Source organism: Sinocyclocheilus anshuiensis, unplaced genomic scaffold (genome assembly GCF_001515605.1).
Source record: "Sinocyclocheilus anshuiensis isolate Anshui unplaced genomic scaffold, SAMN03320099.WGS_v1.1 scaffold1018, whole genome shotgun sequence".
Lineage (NCBI taxonomy): Eukaryota > Metazoa > Chordata > Actinopteri > Cypriniformes > Cyprinidae > Sinocyclocheilus > Sinocyclocheilus anshuiensis.
This window is the reverse complement of record NW_015539893.1, coordinates 699,450-705,824: the sequence shown is the minus strand read 5'-3', so window position 1 is coordinate 705,824 and position 6,375 is coordinate 699,450. Positions and strand designations below refer to the sequence as shown.

General features: G+C 40.9%; 1 pseudogene; it reads right to left on the bottom strand.

Annotated features, from left to right (window-relative positions):
• Nucleotides 1–6,060, bottom strand: part of LOC107685864 (acyl-CoA synthetase family member 3, mitochondrial-like) — a 50,049-nt pseudogene extending 43,989 nt beyond the window's left edge.
• Between the last annotated feature and the right edge of the window lie 315 nt (nt 6,061–6,375).

The following is a 6,375-nucleotide window of genomic DNA, read 5'->3' as shown; positions in this document are numbered from 1 at the left end:
GAAGTTAAAACCCCCGAGGGAAATGAGTAGATACTCAAGTATCACTCTGATCCAGACGAAAGCGCTGACGCCTTGTCTGGATCACATCCCTTAGCCGCTATCCCTACCAGCGGGGGAGGAGCGCGAGCTGTGATCGCTTCCCTCAACCACCGTCTCGACGGAGGTACCGAAAAGTTCGGAAGGTGAAATCGGAGCATCGAGAAGAAAGCCCCTCTCTTTCTTAATAATAATAATAATAATAATAATAATTAATTACATTTATATAGCGCTTTTCTAGGCACTCAGAGCGCTTTACAATGTCAGGGGGTATCTCCTCATCCACCACCCGATATCTGCCAGGTTCACCCACAGATGTCTCTTCGTTACACCATAGCCGCCATGGACCTGCCCGTAGCAGAGGCGGCCTGCTTAGTAGCATGGAGGGATCAGGAAGAAAAGGAAGGCTCACCTGAGCTGGAGGGCTATGGTCAGAAAGACGACCTCGCAACGTCACTTTCTTGGCCCACTTCCACAGCAAGTCAAGCCTTGCCGTGGCGCAATCCATAACCTCCAATAGCTCATCATACGCAGGGCAGGAGGATTGGGAGGGCTCAGCCTTAGCCTCTTCGCCCTCCTCAGACATCCCCTGCTCTTCCTGGGCCCAGCAGAGCACTGGCCCCTGGATCAGATGATGTTAGGGAAATAACATCATCCTCCAGCGGCTCACTCTCGTCCACAGCCGATGAACGCGAGAGGGAAAGCCCCTCTTTAAACTCATCGGCCAGATCCACCTGCGATCCCCACGAGCTCATTCTCCTCCATGCCTCAGCAGCGGCGGGTCCTGAACAGCGGGGAGCAGACGGTTGCCCCTCTCTCATCGAAAAGAGAGACAAACGAGAGCAGAGCTTTTTCATCGAAAAAGCTCACAGTTAACGCATATTGCCCCCTCGAGGACATCGCATGCGTGCTCTTCGCCCAAACAAAAGACGCAAAGATCATGTGTGTCATCAGGTGTCAAATAACGATGACACGGATGCACACATCTTCTAAACGTCTTGCTAGTGCTCGCCATAATGAAGGAAGAAAGATCGCTCTTACCACGGAATGCACGCTTCAAACAAAACGAAGAAGAGAATGACGTGTTCTCCCGGCGCTTAATTATACTATAGTCGCACCGGTAGTGACGTCATGGGCTGTCGCCGGCCAACATGTTGTTGGTGTTTTTTTTATGTATGCTTCAGACACGGATCATGACTAGGCGTTCCCCATAGCGACCCCTAGAGGATGCAGTTCGAAGTTCCCTTGAAAAGGAACAAATATTCTCAGATAATATTTTCTCAGATTATTCTTATATAATCCGTATGAAACATGCAGGCACATACTGCGGAGATGACGAGTCAGTGTTGCCGACTTCATCTCTTAAACCGAAAACAGAAAGCACTAGTGTAACAACAAATTATTAAAACATTAATGCAGTGTACTTGCTGTTTTTCCCTAACACATTCATAAATGTTATATTTGCCGATGCGCTGTGGCAAGCCTTTTTTGCGTGTGCTTCAGCGCTTATTAGGCTATGTAGGCAATTAAAGGCTCATTAATATGATTTACTATATGGTTTATTAATACAAGTGACTAATAGTCGACTAATGCTTAAAATGAACAACTACTAGTCGACAGAAAAATCTTTAGTCGAGGGCAGCCCTAATGCATATTGACTAATTGTTTACGAGAAGCATACATATAATAATTAGTCTATTCCTTAGTAAAAGTTTGTCTCAGCAGCTTTGTGAATAGGTTTTAAGAGAAAACTCTTAGCTAAAAACTTTTTCTTCTATTTCGGAGAACTCTTAGTGGTAAGATAAAATGTTTTGTGAATACGGGCCCTGATCTCTTCTGGAAGCTGGTTCCGACTGCGGGCGGCAAAATAGCTTCCCCTTGTTTTGTGTGGACCCTTGGTATTTCTAAACGTCCACTTAGACTTATGCTCTCCTATACTCACATAATAACCTCTCCCTTCTATGTATGACCTGAACCATTTGAGTACCATCCCAGAAAGCCCGACCCAGTTTTCCAGTCTCTGTAGAAGCATGTTATGATCAACAGTGTCAAGCGCAGTACTGAGATCTAGTAGTACCAGCACTGATATTTTGCCAGAATCCGAATTTAAGCGAATATCATTTATTAACTTAATGAGTGCTGTCTCTGTGCTGTGATGCGGTCGGAAACCAGATTGAAAATCGTCCAGGTATCCATTTGAGTTTAAGTATTTGTTCAGCTGATTAAAAACCACCTTTTCAATAATCTTGCCTATAAAAGGAAGATTTGATATTTCCCTGCAATAGCAAAACAGTCAAACTCTGAGGAAATCATTGATAACATTTCTGTGAACTCTTCAACAAAGGCTGGAGAGTATTTTGGAGGCCTTTAAATAATGATAAACAGAATACGTGGAGCACCTTTCAACACAATCCCTAGATATTCAAAAGACAAGTACTGACCAAATTACACTTTCTTGCATTGATAGACATCTTTAAATAGAGCAGCCACACCTCCACCTCTCCTAACAGTCCTGCAGACACTCATGAAAGTAAAGTTAAGAGGGGCTGTTTCATTGAGGACTGTTGCACTGCAGCTGTCTTCTAGCCATGTTTCGTTTAGAAACATAAAATCCAGGTTGTTTGTGGTTATTAAGTCATTGATTAGAAATGATTTATTTTTTAGTGAGCGAATGTTTAAAAATGCTAACTGGATGGCATTGATTTGTGTCTTTACAGCAATCTTAGTTTGATGCATAATAGGCCGCAGATAAGATGGGTCAGCCGTACAGCTTGAGAAGGCCTTAGACTTTCTATCACATGATAAAACAGAAATAGAGAAAGCTACAGGCACACTGGGTTCCCACTTGTTCTGTAAACATTTGTGAATGTTGCTGCTATCATAGCGGTGACCCGACACATATCACTGAGAGCTGCTATCAGTTGTTTTTGGTTCACCTACAGCAGATGGAGGGTTTGGGCCCTGGCGTTGTGGCAGCGGCCAAAGAGCTCTCACAGGAGCTGGGCCCACATGCTTTGGTGGTTGGGGGGCCCGCCGTTTTTATCTTAGCTGCCATTCCATATTTTGCCAGTTATGTATTATGTATATTTTGCAGGTACACCATCACTTTGATCACGGATTCATAAAAGAAAAAAAAAAATCAATATTGATTACGTTCCTTTCCAAATTTCTCTGATATCTATGGACAGCACTGTCTTCATTTAATATAAAATGAAACAATTCTTTTCATTAATTATTAATACAATTCTTATTTTAAAATGAAAAATTACCTTTCAATTGGTAAACAATACACCACACAGTCATTCCTCATACGCACACAAACAAAATGCAGTTCACCACAATTGTAAATGTTACGGAAAAACTAATTTGTATGTACCCATAGACTATGACAGGGATTTACAGACTTGGGACCAGATTTACTAAACAGGGCAAATTGGCGTGAGAGCGCTAATGGGAGAGGAAATTTCTGCGGGTGATTTATTGACAATGCGCAAATTAAAGAACACAGACACAGCCTTTTCCATAATGACTAACAAAATCTACCAAGAGCAGCGCAAATTAGCATCTGCTTTAAGACATGCTTTTTTGGAGCCTTAAATAATGGCACAAATACCAGTAATTTGACGAGCGCACGCATTAGTAAATCGCGTTGCTTGATTTATTTTAATACTCTCCTCCCCTAAATTGTGTCTGAAAGGGAAATTTCTACAAATGAATATTCAATAAGGCAGGCGCACAAATAACTGTGTCCACACCTTTTCAGCACCAATTCTTCACTGCGGCGTTTTTAGTCAATCCTGACAGTACTATTTTAATGGCAAAAGACGGTTTGCGCTGGTGCAAGCTGTTAGTAAATTTGGCCCCTAATTATTATATTATATAAATTCTGAATTAAATTAGCTACAATGTATGGATTTTGAAAAATACATTTATTAATTACAGTATATAATCAGATATTTATATAAATTATATACATTTTTATATAATAAAATAATAATAAAAAAATAACTAAAAGAGTTAAAAAACTTAGACACTGTGGTGAGTAGACTACTTTTTAAACACTTTAGTGAGAATGATAAAGAGTTGACCAGTAGCAGCTCTGTCCAGTATTAGTGGAACACAGGCACTTGAGCTTGTCAGAAGAGGCTCCCTCTTAATTGAGAGTGATCTAATTTTCCACCCTATTGGAAATGCAGGTCAATTTTTGCTGGAAAAAAAAAACACTGCCTTGAGTGGCCCATGAAATTAAACAATCAGAATGATTATTCAGAGAGGTGAAGTGGAACAAAAGTAAAAGAAGGCAATGACATCAGGGGAGGGAGGGGTTCTCATTCCACAGTTTCAGCTCTCATCAAAGCTAATTCAGGATCTATCATTCATCTCACACTAAAATAGCTGTAAATAATCCTCATGTAACAATTCCTCTGAGTAGGTGAAACTCCTGATCCCCTCATTTGATTATATGTGTCATCAAGAATGAATATATACAATGTTGTGCAGCATGGTTTCGGTTTAGAATGATACTATTTAAAAAATAAAAAAAATAAAAAAATCTAAAGCCATTATAGGCTTAGCATTACACTAATTTTAACATTATTATTTAACATTATTTAAAATTGTTATTATTTACTCACCCTCACTGTCATTGCAAACCTGTATGACTTACTTCTGTGGAACACAAAAGAAGATATTTTGAATAATGTTGGTATGAAAAATATTGGCTTCCGATTGACTTCCATTGTAAGTTTGAGAGTGATTAAGTGATAACAGAATTTTCTTTTTTGGGTGCACTCTCCCTTTAAGGGGTGTTTTATTGTAGGCATGCTGCGAAGCAGGGCATCTAAAACACCCTTAACGCTGGATAAAAAAAAATAAAAATAAATAAATAAATAAATATTTGTGTTAGAGTGATTTAAAAAAAAATAATAGAGCCACATCAGGCATGTAACATTTAAGCTTTTTTAGGCCTTGATATGGCTATTTTATTGATGTTCTGTTCCCTAGACATGGCTATGAGATTTTTTTAAATAATCTTTTAGCAGTTGAAAACTGTTAGCAAATTTTATTTCCAAACAGCTTCAAATGTGGCTCATCCAATCTGATTTTGTATCTAAAAATAATTTAATAACCAAGTTTTTGCTCTTCTGTCAAAACAGAAGCATCCATGAAAAATCACGGGACATGGTCAACATCACTATTTAAGGATGATACAATTTTCATGTAGCAGCTTAAAAAGGAAAAAGGTGCTATTTGTGAGAATGTATGAATATATACAACTTAAATACTCATTCACCATGGCCTGCAGGCTGCTGTGGGTGTGAAGCACTCCTTTTGGTCTACCCATGGTGCCGCTGGTGTAGATGAGCATGGCTGGCCTCTCTGCCCAGTCTGAGATGTTCTCCTCAGGCAGCATCTGTGTGTCCTCAGACTGTAGAGTATCCAGGCTAGACGTGGTGGGAAGCTGCAGGCAGGGTAGCCCTAGTTTCTGGGCCAAGGGCTCAAGGTTATCCATGAAAGGTTGTCTGGCTACCAGCAGTAAGCTCTGGGAGTCTTGAGATGACATATTCCAGCTCACTTGGAGGATGCTTCCTGTAGAGGGGCACAGCTATGCCGCCACACATCCAGGACGCCCACTGCACCCCAGTGTAGGATGGCGTCATTGGCACACAGGAATGAGATACGCTTGCCCTGCAGGTTTCCTGATTGACAGGTGAGTGCTTTAGTAATGAGTCCTGCCAGGCTTTTGCTGTTTTTGTAGAGGGAGTGGTAGGTGTGGCTCTCGCTGTGATCCGTAATGGCCACATTGCCTCCATACGCAGAAGCTCTGGAGAAAACAGGTACAACTCTCCCTATAGCTGGAGAGATTTTGAGGTTGGATGACGTGAATGTTCTCTGCTCTACATTTCCCAGAAGCCACTTCAGGGCTCTTCTACTGCCCCTACAGTGAGACCAACTTGAAGAGCAACTCCAGATGGACACAGGGGCCTTATTTACGAAACGAATGTATGACAGAAAATTGGGCATACGGTCGTTTCAACGCAAAACTTGGAATTTATCAATATGGACGTGAGCAGTAGCTACGATCAAATCTCACGTCTGGTCTCAGCTCGTGTACGCAAGTTTTTGAGTTAGCCTACTGAACTTGTGGACAGCATAGTAAATATGGTGGAGAATTGTAGAATGACAGCTTTTTGTTAATTTTTATTTTCCTGACCATCAAACGAAGCTCATTAGTCGATCGTTAACCAGTAAGATTAGAATGTCTTTTTTTTTGTTTTATACAGGGCTATAGCTTTATATGCGCGAATAGCAGCGTAAACCACAGACCATGAGGATTCA